Below are 12,255 nucleotides of genomic sequence, written 5' to 3'. Positions count from 1 at the left end.
AAAGGGATGATCACCTTATTGGGATTGTATTAGAGGCCCCCTCATCGTCAGAGGGAAATTGAGAAACAAATTTGCAAGGAGATTTCAGTTAGCTGTAGGAATAATAGGGTGGTTATGCTAGGGGATTTTAACTTTCCAAACATAGACTGGGACTGCCATAGTGTTAAGGTTTAGATGGAGAGGAATTTGTTAAGTGTGTCCAAGACAATTTTCTGATTCAGTATGTGGATGTACTTACTAGAGAAGGTGCAAAACCTGACCTACTCTTGGGAAATAAGGCAGGGCAGGTGACTGAGGTGTCATTGGGGGAGCACTTTGGGGCCAGCGACCATAATCCTGTTAGTTTTAAAATAGTGATGGAGAAGGATAAACCAGATTCTAAAGTTGTAAATTGGAGGAAGGCTAATTTTGACCGTTATTAGGCAAGAACTTTCAAAAGCTGATTGGGAGCAGATGTTTACAGGTAAAGGGATGGCTAGAAAATTGGAAACTTTCAAAATGAGATAACCAGAGTCCAGAGACAGTATATACCTGTTGGGTGTAAGGAGAGGCTAATAGGTGTAGGGAATGCTGGATGATCAGAGAAATTGAGGGTAAGGTTAAGAAAAAAAAGGAAGCATATATAAGGTATTGACAGGACAGATTGAGTGAATCCTTTGAAGAGTATAAAGGCAGTAGGACTATACTTAAGAGGAAAATCAGGAGGGCAAAAAGGGGACATGAGAAAGCTTTGGCAAATAGGATTAAGGAGAATCCAAAGGGTTTTTATAAATACATTAATGACAAAACGGTAACTAGGGAGAGAATAGGGCCTCTCAAAGATCTGCAAGGCGGCCTTTGCATGGAACTGTAAGAGATGAGGGAGACACTAAATGAGTATTTGGCATCAGTGTTTACTGTAGAGAAGGACATGGAAGGTATAGAATGTAAGGAAATAAATGTAAGGAAAAACATCCATATTACAGAGGAGGAATTGCTTGATGTCTTGAAAATCATAAAAGTGGATAAATCCCCAAGAACTGATCAGGTGTACCCTAAATCTCTGTGGGAAGTTAGGGAAGTGATTGCTGGGCCTCTTACTGAGATATTTGTATCATCGATAGTCACAGGTGAGGTGCCGGAAGACTGGAGGCTGGCTAATGTGGTGCCACTGTTTAAGAAGGGTGGTAAGGACAAGCCAGGGAACTATAGACCAGTGACTTCGGTGGTGGGCAAGTTGTTGGAGGGAATCCTGAGGGACAGGATGTACATGTATTTGGAAAGGCAAGGACTGATTAGGGATAGTCAACATGGCTTTGTGTGTGGGAAATCATGTCTCACAAACTTGATTGAGTTTTTTGAAGAAGTAACAAAGAGCATTGATGAGGGCAGAGTGGTGGATATGATCTATATTGACTTCAGTAAGGTGTTTGACAAGGCTCCTCATGGGAGACCGGTTAGCAAAGTTGGATCTCATGGAATATAGGGAGAACTAGCAATTTGGATACAGAACTAGCTTGAAGTTAGAAGACAGAGGGTGGTGGGTGGAGGGTTGCTTTTCAGACTGGAGGCTTATGACCAGTGGAGTGCCACAAGGATCAGACTACTTTTCATCATTTATATAAATGATTTTGATGTGGACATAGGAGGTATAGTTAGTAAGTTTGCAGATGACATCAAAATTGGAGGTGTAATGGACAGTGAAGAAGGTACCTCAGATTACAGTGGGATCTTGATCAGATGGGTCAATGAGCTGAGAAGTGGCAGATGGAGTTTCATGTAAGTAAATGTGAGGTGCTGTATTTTGGAAAGCAAATCAGAACAGAGCTTATATACTTTGTGGTAACGTCATAGGGAGTGTTGCTGAACAAAGAGACCTTGGAGTACAGGTTCATAGCTCCTTGAAAGTGGAGTCACAAGCAGATAGGATAGTGAAGAACATGTTTGGATGCTTTCCTTTATTGGTCAAAGCATTGAGTACAGGAGTTGGGAGGTCACTTTGCGACGGTACAGAATGTTGGTTAGGCCACTTTTGGAATATTGTGTGCAGTTCTTGTCTCCTTCTTATCGGTGGAATATTGTGAAACTTGAAAGGGTTCAGAAAAGATTTACAAGGATGTTGCCAGGGTTGGAGGATTTGAGGTACAGGCTGAATCGGCTGGGGCTATTTTCCCTGAAGTGGCAGAGGTTTATAAAAGCATGAAGGACATGGATAGGATAAACAAACAAGGTCTTTTCCCTGGAGTGGGGGAGTCCAAAACTAGAGGACAAAGGTTTAGGGTGAGAGGGGAAAGATATAAAAGGGACCTAAGTGGCAACTTTTTCACACAGAGGCTCGTGCGAGTATGGAATGTGCTTCCAGAGGAAGTGGTGGAGGCTGGTACAATTAAAGCTTTTAAAAGACAGCTGGATGGCTATATGAAGAGGAAGGGTTTAGAGGGATATGGGCCAAGTGCTGGCAAATGTCACTAGAATAGGTTAGGATATCTGTTTGGCATGGACGAGTTGGACCAAAAGATCAGTTTCCATGCTGTATATCTCTATGACTCTATGAAGAGGATGTTGCTGAAATTTCTTCCCTGAGAAACACCTAGAAAGATCTCCACATGCTACAATCATTGGCCTCCAATGTTCATAATCTCAGTCCTTGTGTCATGTAGAAGTCCATCCATGGAGGGTTTTCTCCCTGATCGCTCCAGACTTTGGTTATACTGTGTTTCGACCTTGCTCAAGTGCTACCTTGAAGTTGGAGGCAACTATTCTTCTTACTTTTCTGGAATTCAGTCAAAGGTGTGCCAAGTTCTGGGGTTGATTGGTTCTAACAGAACCCAAGTTGAACATCAGTGAGCATGCTTGTAGATAGGATATGCCAGTATTTTATGCCTTGACAGGTAGATGGCAATGCCATTGCTAAACTCAATTCGTTAGCGTTGTTGGGTTTGGGTGGCAGAAGCTTGGGTGGTGAAGTGTGATATTTCTTTCTGATTGCATAATCATTTTGGCTAATGCAAAAAAAATTTGCTGGTATGAGATAAAATGCTGTGTTTATTGACAGATTTGCCTGCCTTTATTATCTTGGTGTTCTTTGCAACCTGTATGTAGACGGTGAAGTCAGATAATGTATCTTAAAAGATACTTGCAGTGCAATTTTCATCCATTACATTTGATACCATTTTGTAATAAATTGCAGAAAATAAAAGATAATGAACATATAATGCATTCATAACTATGAACATAATCAATAAAATACATTTGAAGTGTTGTCATTGTAGTTAACGGGGTAAAGGGTTGACTGTCCTTTTGCTCTAATAATAGGTACACGTACTGAGCATGTGACATGATCAGCACTATTTACAGTTTATTAGGGTCCTCGAATCAGATAATGTCTGTCAACAGCTCGCAGTACACTGGCAACCCATAAGTGACTCATATCACATTGTCACCCCACTATCTATGCTTAGTTTAGTAGAACACGAGGTACGTTCTGTCAAATCAATGATCATTAAATGTCGAGCAATAAAGACTTGCCTTCTGCATTTTTGTGCAACTGCACAGAGAAGGGATTACCATCACCAGCATAACATGTGTTAGGAAGGCAAGTGCAAACAGCCTTGCCCAACAATCAGTTTTATTTTTAACATTCTGAGACACAGGACATTCTTCTTAACAGAAAGAGGAGAATAAAAGAGATACAGAACAAGTGAGCAGGTAGAGAATGGCTAACACTGCATCCTTGGAGAGAACGCAAGTCAGAAATACAAACACAAATATCAGCACAAGTTTCCAGAATATTCCTTCAGCCCAGATCATTTGAAGTCATTGCTGATCAGGGTGTTACATTGTGAAGAACAAAAGTCAACTCAGACAAATATGGTACACTGCTTACACAGAAAGACAGTGAGGAAGAAAACTCTGAGGACAATGGTTGTGAGGTGATATTGAGTAACACAAACAGTAGCAAGACAACCAAGTTGTCAAACAAGTAAGCCCGAGAAGAATGCTCACCTCTCCAGATGGATATATAATTGTCAGGTCAGGACAAGATATCAAATCTCCAAAGTGTTAGATTGAGATTTGAAATCTTGTAAAATCTGTTTGTAAGATTATTGAAATTATAACACCTTCTTGTGTATAAGCATGCATATCTGTTTGGGATAAGATTTTATCTTTAGACAAAGGGGGATGTTGCATTATAGCACATATATAGTGTATTGTAGCATGTGACTTGAAGGTATAAAGATCTCATACTCCTTGGATCACTTGAAGTGTGACATGTTAATGAAAGCATGCTGCTTTGTTAGAATCTAGCTGCTGAATGTTAGCTCAGACAACTACATATCTGTGAATGCAATGTTTGTATATAATAGCTAGCCGTAATGAATATATGTTGGATTCATCAATACCATGAAATCCAAACATAGTTTCTCATGTTGTGGAAAATAACATAAACATTGCTCTATCAGATAAAATACCCTGCTGGAGGTCCACTTACACCAGCTGTCTCCTACTTGCTTCAATATAGAGTGCATATATTTTGGAGGATGTCGATGTTCCCCAACTAGCTTTACTTGCCAGTAACTACCATTTGCATCCTGTATAGAAAAGGCCTTTGTCTTGGGCAAAATTTCTTGAATATTTGCCATAGGATATTAAAATCTTCTCAAACTTATATTGAGTTTCTTTAGGTCTATGTATGCAGTGTTTTTCCAAGGCTTTTTGCACTGCTACCATGTTATTAATCCAGTCTGTAAAAGTTGTCACATTCTTGATTACTTCCTTAATTTTCAGTTCTTTATCTTGACTTTGAGGCTGGACTCAAGAATAGTTAGAATTCTTCTTGGCAGATTGCATTGATCTAACACTCTTCTCCCACTTCAAGATGATATTCAATAATGAGACATCTAAGTCCTGTAAAATTATCTTTCTAAGCCTTTAGGATCTATTTCACTGTCAAATGCTTGATGACCTGTGAAACTTTGCAATTCTCTACTGGCACATTTACTAGTCCATGTTTTAGACTTGCTTCAACTGAGTAGACCTTGCATAATATGTACTAGCTGGAACATCAGATCTTCAGTCTTCCCATCATAATAGGCTATCTGCTTAATGAACTCAGATTTCTCCAGTTTCCTCATTTCCCCTCCCCCCACCTTGTCTCAGTCAAATCCCTCGAACTCAGCACCGCCTTCCTAACCTGCAATCTTCTTCCTGACCTCTCCGCCCCCACCCCACTCCGACCTATCACCCTCACCTTGACCTCCCTCCACCTATCGCATTCCCAACGCCCCTCCCCCATGTCCCTCCTCCTACCTTTTATCTTCGCCTGCTGGACACACTTTCCTCATTCCTGAAGAAGGGCTGATGCCCGAAACGTCGATTCTCCTGTTCCTTGGATGCTGCCTGACCTGCTGCGCTTTTACAGCAACACATTTTCAGCTCTGATCTCCAGCATCTGCAGTCCTCACTTTCGCCTATCTGCTTCATTTGTCCTCTTGACATGAGGATTATTCCATCATTTTGATTTGAGTTAATTATTAACATGCGTACCGAAGTATAGTGAAAAGTTGTGTTTATGAGCAGTACAGGCAGATCATAATAAGCAAAGATGTTCAGATCAGAAAGACTTAGACAGAGGCTTACAGATTACATTACACAGGGTGTGCACTAGGCGAGGTCAACATTAGCAAGGTCAGCATTATTTGAGGCTAGAGAGTCCATTCATTGGTCTAATAAAGGCCAGGATGAAGCTGTTCCTGGCCTTGCTGGTGCCTGTTTTCAGGCTTCTGTATCTTTTGCCTAACGGAAGAGGGAAACATGTGTTCAAGAACTTCATTTTTGGATCACCATCTTCAGCCGCTTTTATAGGTCTGTGAAGCTCATTTTTTTTATTGATTAATGGGATGTGGGCATTGCTGCCTAATCCAGCAGTTATTACCCATCCTAGACAAAGTGGTGAGCTGCCTTCTTAAAACACTGTAGTACTTGGGGCATACCAGTGTCTTTTAGTAAATACAGGCCCAGTCAAACCAACATCTTCTTATAGGACAGACTGCCATCTGCAGTATCAGCCCAGCCAACATTTGCTGTACTTGTTCTTTCAAAAGATAGAAACTAGGAGCAGGTGTAGGCTATTCAGCGGTTTGAGCCTACTGTGTGATGTCCACCACAATATTTACACCCTGTCTTATGGCCTTGCTCTTTCTGCTGAATTATTTGCAAGTATTTCTTTTTTTAACAATGTGCTGATCTCCTTCATCCTAGAATGTCTCTCAGCGCAATGCAGAAACTGATCTATTCACCCATTAATATGCTGTCGCTGTTGATTGACCCGGTCATAGCTTCTGCACTTGTCGATAACTTTCTAAAACATGTACTCCCTTGACCTGATGTCTTGTGCCTCAGACAAACCTGTCTCTGATAAGATCAGCCTTTGGTTGTCCAATCTCACTCACCTAATGTGTCAGTGTGGTCACATATGTGCCATCCATAACAACATGGGATTCAAAATGTGTCCTTAAAGCTTTCAGAATCTCTGTGGTCTGGCTCTTGGAAACAATGCATAATAATCTGACTCATTTTACAGACCTGAAAATGGAACTCCAGTTTGACAGTACATTAATTTCCCACTTGTACTGGTCTTGTTCTGTTTGTCCGTTCTGGGTGCTGCTCCTCAGTGGGATTGAGGCTTCAATACATCTGATAGAAGTCTTTCACATCATTGATGGCAGTGTTAGAATTAGGATTAGATTTTTTTTAATGTATACTCAAGTACGGAAGTTCATGGGTACAGTGGAAAATGCACAATGTCGCCATTCTCGGTTCCATCTACGGTACAACGTCTGATGTACAAGATAGAAAAATAAAGAAACAAAGTTAAAAGTTAAACATTACAATCTTTCTTAGGTGCTTAGCCATGCTGAGCTTGCACTGCCTCCCAGGGCTCAATCTCCTTCGATTTGGCCCGCTCTCCCCACAGTGGCTCGCTGCAGATGCCACAAGACCTTGGATTGCTAATCTTGTTTGCTCATCTTTTTAAAACAAGTCAATTGAGTAGCCCTTTCCTAATTTTGCCACTGAGAATGGACGAGTCTAATTCTGTCACGTATCTTCTTTCATTTCCACAGGAGCAAAGATTGGAAATTATCCAGCCATTTTGACTCACCAAGTAATTGAAATTTGCAGACTTTTATTTACTTTTTGATTGCTGTTTCTTTCAAAGTAGCTTGCTCTGAAAATCCACACATTTTCAGTTGCAAAATTTCTGACACCATGTTACAAGTGATATGTGTGATGGCTAACGCAGACTGCACTGAAAGACACTTACTGCCGAGATAAAAATGATATCAAGATATTCAGGACACAAAGTACAATCACATTTCTTCAAACATAATACGTTATTTATTTCATTACTCTGTGATTTTGTATTTTTGTACCCGCAAAGCAAATGAATCATGAGAAATTGTGTTTTAAATCTGCTTGCATATTGAAATAATGTAATTGTAGAAGGTACATTTTATCACTGAGGAACATATATTTGTCGATGCACAAGGAAGTGCTGTTCATGTTAACTCACAAGAAATGCATGCTTGTGTAGTTGACTGTGCAGGAACTTAATTGGCAGTCTCAGGGGAGTCTGCTTAAGAGGCTGTAGCATAAAAAGAGGCCCTCTGTCTAGGATCCGATAGAGCAGCAAAAAAAAAGACAAAAAGAACAAGAAGAAAGAAACAGGAAACACTGAAGACCAAAACAAGGGAAGAAGCTCCTCCACCCAGTGTTGAGTCGAGAAGTATAAAGCTGTAAGTTGTTGCCTGAACTTAGCTTTAAATGTGTATGTTGCTCATGGCTTTCTCACAATAAAGCTGCTCCGTATCTGAACCTTACATTGCCATGTCCAATCCTATACTAGCAAAGGGTCAAATCTTCATATCACCATCCTCTGTTGATTTATTACAAAACTGAGTAAGGTTGGTCATGCATAAATGTCTTTAATAGATCCATCCTGGCTATCCTTTATTAACCTACGCTTCTCTGACTGACAATTAATTTGTCCTTGTCAATCATCTTCAGTAATTTTCCCAACACTGACATTAGGCTGATCAGCCATAATTAGCAGTTTTATGCCTTGTGTGCTTTAACAATTGCAACTTTCCAGTTCTCTGGCCCCATTGCCGTATCCAAGGAACTTCTAAGAATGTTATTATCTGCAGCCTCTCTTCCTCAATAATCTAGGAAACAATAAAATTCGAAAAATGCTGAGAATAACCAGGATTAGGTAGCATCTGTGGAGAGAGAAACAGAGTTAGTGTTTCATGTCAATGAATATTAACAACACTCTGTGCTTTTGTTTAAGATTTTTAGCTTTTGCAGTATTTTGCCTTGGTAACCTAGGACATCTCCAATCTGGACCTGGTGAAGTGGTAACTTTGAATGGTTCCAACCTTCTTGGCTCTTCCTTTCGAACTCTTCCTGTTCTGTCCAATATTCCTGCTTGCCATGCTTCAACTGTGACATTAACTTAATCTTCTATTGTGAAAACCAAAGAAAAGTGTTCATTCACTGTCTCAGTCATGCCGTCTAACTCCGGGAAATTCCTTGTTTCTAATCAGCCCACAATTCCTTAATTTATCTTTTTACCTTTTAAATATTTGCAAAAGATCCTTAGTTTCTCTTCCATGTGCCCCACTAATCCTTTCTCATGTTCTTCCTTTGCCTTTCTTATCTTCTTTTCATTTCCTTCCTGTAATCTTTATATTAATGTGTTGTTCTTGATTGTACTTTATCTTTGGTATCTGCAGTAATCTTGCTTCTCTGTTATATTTTATTTTCTTAGTCATTCAGAGAGCTGTTTTCATAGCAATCTTTTGGCCTTCCTAGAATATCTTCGATTGGTATGTCTCTATACCTTCACCAGCAATTCACAATCATTCTTGGCTGTTATTTTAAGTTAAATAAGACTTTAGAAGCTCATGTTCTGGTCCACTCTGAGTTCAGGTTCGAACTTCACGTTTTCAGAAAACCACTTATTCCACCACAGTAATGTAAATTGGCATAGTGATAGAATCTGCCGCTGAGACTTTTACTCATGTCATTGTCACAACTCAAGACTCACTTACTCTGACATGTTCTTATCCAGCCTCCCATCTTAACCCTCCATAAATTTCACCTCATTCCAAACATGTAGTCATGTTTTCCCATCATTGTTGACCTGCAGTTACACCTTGTACAGCAAGATTTCAAATTTAACATTAGAATACACGTGCTGAAATGCATTCAGCATCTCATCCCATCCAATCTCTGTAACTTGACCCGAACCCTAGGCTATTCTCAAGTCCTATAATTATTTCCCAGTTACTTTCCAGTATTCCAAAAATGAGAGGAATTGGAGCACTTTGGGAGCATGTTCCAGGGTTGCTGAGTAAAGGAAGACCCATAACATTTTACTGGATTTCTTGAGAAGGTGGTGATGAGCTGCATTCTTAAACTGCTGCCTTCCATTTACTGTAGGTAGACATGCAATCCCTTTAGGGAGGGAACTTTGACCGAAATGCATTGGAGGAATGATGATATATTCCATGGCGATATTTCAGGATAGTGAGTGGCTTGGAGAGGAGCTTGCAAGGAGGTGGTGTTCCCATGTATCTGCTGCCTTTGTCCTTCTAGATGGTAGTGGTTGTGCATTTGGAAGGTGCTGTCTAAGGATCTTTGGTAAATTTCTGAAGTGTATCTTGTAGACAGTACACACTGCTGCTACTGAGCATCAATGCCGGAGGGAGTGGACATTTGTGGATATGGTGCCAATCAAGTGGGCTGCTTTGTCCTGTATGGTGTCAAGCTTCTTGAGTGTTGTTAGAGCTGGACTCATCAGGCAAGTGGGGAGTATTCCAACATACTCCTGACTTATACTTTGAAGGTGGTGGAGTGGCTTTGGAGAGTCAGAAGGTGAGTTACTCACTGCAGTATTTCTAGCCTCTTACCTGCTGTTGTAGCCACTGCATTTATATGGTGAGTCCAGTTGAGTTTCTGGTCAATAGTAACTCCCAGGATGTTGATAATGGGAGATTCAGTGATGGTAACACCATTGAATATCAAGGAGTGTTGGTTAGATTGTCTCTCATTCGGGATAGTGATTGTTGGCATTTGTGTGACATAAATGTTACTTGCCACTTGTCAGCCTAAACTGGATATTGTCCAGATCTTTTTGAATTTGAACATGGACTGCTTGGGTATGTGAGGAGTTGTGAATAGTACTGGACATTGTGCAATCATCAGCAAATATCCCCATTTCTGACCTTATGATGGAGGGAAGGTCATTAATAAAGCAGCTAAAGATGGTTGGGCCTAGGACATCACCCTGAGGAACTCCTGCAGAGATGTGCTGGAGCTGAGATGACAGTCCTCCAACAACCAAGACCATCTTCCTATGTGTGAGGTATGGTGGTGCCAACCAGTGGAGAGTTTTCCCTGATTCCAGTTTTGCTAGGGCTTCTGACGCCACACTTGGTTGAATATAGCCTTGATGTCAAAGGCTCTCACCTCACCTCTGAAATTCACCTCTTTTGTCCATGTTGGACCAAGGCTGCAATGAGGTCAAGAGCTGAGTGGCTCTGACAGAATCCAAACTGGACATCAGTGAGCAGATTGTTGTTAAGTTGGTGCTCCTGGGTCACACCGTTGATGACACCTTCCAACACTTAAGTGATGATTAAAAGTCGGCTGATGAGATAATTGGCCAGGTCAGATTTGTCCTTTTTTTGTATACAGGACATACCTTAGCAACTTTTCACATTGTCACATAAATGCCAGTGTTGTAGCTGTGCTGGAAAAGCGTGACTAGGGATGCAACAAGTTCTGGAGTGAAAATCTTCAATACTATTGATAGAATATTATCAGGACCCAAACCTTTTGCAGTATCCAATAATCATGTGGAGTGAATAGAATTGGCTGAAGGTTGATATGGGTGATGTCGAAGACCAGTGGTGGAGGCCGAGATGGATTCCCCACTGTTAGCATTTCTGGCTGATGACTATTGCGAGCGCTTCAGCCTTATCTTTTGCACTGATGTGCTGGGCTTTTATATAATTGAGGATGGGGATATTCATGGAGCCTCCTCCTCCAGTGAGTTGTTTAATTGTTAAGGGAAAACCACATCTAACTTACAGTTGGATTTTTTGAAATATAACAGAGGTTTTATGAAGGCAGGTAATTGATGTGGCTTACATGCTCTTTCAAAAGGTATTCATTACAGTGCCACACAACAGACTTGTGAAGAAAGTTATCGGTCATGGAATGAAAGGCACAGTAGAAACGTAGGTTCAAAGTTTTCTGAAGGATAGGAAACAGAGAACAATGCTTAATGAGTGAAAGGTTGGCCTGAAGAAGTGTTTATAGTGGAGTTCTCCACTTTAGGACCCTTGCTTTCTCTGAGATCTACATGATTTAGATCATTGATATGCAATGGACAATTTTAAAGTTTGCAGACAACACAAACCTTGAGAAAATTGTAAACTGAGGAGGAGTGTCAAATTTGAAAAGAACATTGACATATTGCTGAAGGGGATACTGATTGGCAGATTAAGTTCAAAGTGCAGAATTATGAAGTGATGCGGTTTGGTTCACAGACTGTTAGAGGCTGCATAAAATCTAGGGTACTGCTGTAAAGGGTGTACATATGTACAGGTGGCAAGGGACTGGTAGAGAGACCTGTTAATATAGCTTATGATATTCAGTCTAATAAACACATTGACTTGGATTCCATTTACTACCTCCTGAGAAAAAGAACAGAAAATGACATCACCACAGGAAATGCCATCACAAACCCAAGGATACCTAAATACATAAATAGAAAGCGGACCATGCTACCAGCGCTTCATCTGGAGGCTCACTGATGATGTTACCTAGTATGGTGGCAAAATGTCTGAAAAGAAACCTTCCAGCTCAGCGAGCAAACCTACACCCAGATATTCTAGCCTTCATAAATAGGACATAAAGGTTATGATGAGCTTGTATAACACACTAGTTAGACCTCAGCTCAAGTATTCTGTCCCGTTTTCGGTGCCTCACTAGAGGAAGGGTGTGAATGAATTGGAGAGGGTGCAGAAGAAGTTTACAAGAATGTTTTGAGGAATGAGACTCTTCATTGGGACTGCTTTCCTAGGACAGAAGGGGAGGAAAATTGATATATATTTTCAAAATCATGAGTTGTTTGTACAGAATGAAAAGAGAAAAACTGTTGACATCCTTTCAGAGTATGGAATGCACCGCTCTGGAAGTATGGTG

At 40.6% G+C, this 12,255-nt stretch overlaps 1 protein-coding gene across 3 annotated transcripts in view; it reads left to right on the top strand.

Annotated features, from left to right (window-relative positions):
- The window catches only part of eya4 (EYA transcriptional coactivator and phosphatase 4), a 621,540-nt gene that overhangs the window by 23,177 nt on the left and 586,108 nt on the right, over window positions 1-12,255 (top strand). The window contains exon 1 of one of the 3 annotated variants that reach the window (XM_072553791.1): window positions 7,753-7,775. The exons of 1 other annotated variant lie outside the window; for it this stretch is intronic. The gene's annotated coding sequence lies outside the window, so the exon portion shown is untranslated. Of the gene's footprint in view, window positions 1-7,752; window positions 7,776-12,255 lie in introns of those variants that run through there. One more of the 3 variants, XM_072553781.1, reaches the window with a different exon arrangement.

The sequence above is a fragment of the Chiloscyllium punctatum genome, chromosome 3, assembly GCF_047496795.1.
Source record: "Chiloscyllium punctatum isolate Juve2018m chromosome 3, sChiPun1.3, whole genome shotgun sequence".
Lineage (NCBI taxonomy): Eukaryota > Metazoa > Chordata > Chondrichthyes > Orectolobiformes > Hemiscylliidae > Chiloscyllium > Chiloscyllium punctatum.
This window is presented reverse-complemented; position numbering and strand designations above follow the sequence as displayed.